Source organism: Austrofundulus limnaeus, unplaced genomic scaffold (assembly GCF_001266775.1).
Source record: "Austrofundulus limnaeus strain Quisiro unplaced genomic scaffold, Austrofundulus_limnaeus-1.0 Scaffold170, whole genome shotgun sequence".
Classification (NCBI taxonomy): Eukaryota; Metazoa; Chordata; class Actinopteri; order Cyprinodontiformes; family Rivulidae; genus Austrofundulus; species Austrofundulus limnaeus.
In genome coordinates, this window is record NW_013952572.1 from 262,886 (window position 1) to 264,233 (window position 1,348).

Below are 1,348 nucleotides of genomic sequence, written 5' to 3' on the forward strand. Positions count from 1 at the left end.
CACACACACACACACACACACACACACACACACACACACACACACACACACACACACACACAAATAATTTTGTATGTAAATCTTAAATCTCTGATTTAAATCTTCAGAATATGAGTTAACCACGCCCCTTTTACGTCTCTACTTGTAGCCACACCCCAATGCAGGATTGGTTCATATTTCAATGCACTGGGGGCGTGGCTAATTTTGAATCAGGTTGGTAGTCCGGTGTAGATGTTCCTCCACTGATTATTTTCTAATACGACCAACAAACATCACCCAACTTTGTGTTTTTTGTCTAAATGAAAATAATGAGCTAATTGAGAAGCTGAAGTGAGCTCTTCGTGAGCAGGAAGGTTTATTTCCACACACTGATCTCCTGCAGACGTAAAAATGTGAATTTGCAGGCAGACATGCAGGAATCCTTTATAAAAGCTTCAGTTTGAGGAGAAACTCATTTGTTGACGTCGCAGCAGGTGATTCAGTGACATGAAGCTGCACTCAGAGGCCCGTCAGAGCCTGAAGGCTTCATTTCCTGCTTTCAAAACTGGATGCTCTGAAAAAAGAAAAAAACAGGTGTAGAGCCTGATTTCTGCCGATCTGTCCGGTTATTTCTGCTGYTTGGTTTTACTCTGAACTCATCTTTTGTTTCCTGCGTCCCTGGCATCGTTTCCATCTCCCTCCCTCGTTCCCCTCGTTGCAACACACACAATACACGCCTCTCTGCCTGCACGTCACGGGCAGAAACACTCCCCACAGGCTCACTGGAAACAGACGTGAGTTACTGTAGACGCTGAGCCAAAGGAGGGATGGAGGGAGGGAGGAAGGAGGGAGGAAGGAGGGAGGAAGGAGGGACGGAGTAGAGCAGCTCAGGGACATCAGCCAAGTGTGACAGTAGAGTCGTATATCTTGCTCCAGCCGCTAACTGTAGACTCTGAGCTGAATACTGAGCGTGCCCACTGCAGAGCCGGAGGACGGACCGGGGGGGGGGGGACCAGCTCAGCCGCAGAGCAGCATGTCTGCATCTGATATGGATCAGAACCGGTTCAAATTAAAAGCGAAACCGACTGAAACYGATGCTAATTCTTGGAAACGTTTCTGCAACACGTCTCCTGAAGAGCAGACGATGATGTAACTGTCTGTGCGCGAACCGTTTATGTTTCTCTGTTAGCAAAATATCTCTTCAGCCACCTGACAGGTTTGAATGAAGTAAAGGAATCACTGAAGGTTGATTCAAGATGGCCGCCACAGATATTTGACAGATATTATTTTATTCTAGAAGGAAGATATGGAGCCTTTACAGATGTGTTAGTTTAGTTAAATTTATTCATTACTTTAAATAACTATAAAT

The 1,348-nt window shown here is 45.5% G+C and overlaps 1 long non-coding RNA gene across 1 annotated transcript in view; it reads right to left on the reverse strand.

The window, feature by feature from the left end:
- LOC106523915 (uncharacterized) overlaps window positions 1–1,348 on the reverse strand; it is a 52,523-nt gene that overhangs the window by 11,020 nt on the left and 40,155 nt on the right. The gene's annotated exons all lie outside the window — the stretch shown is intronic.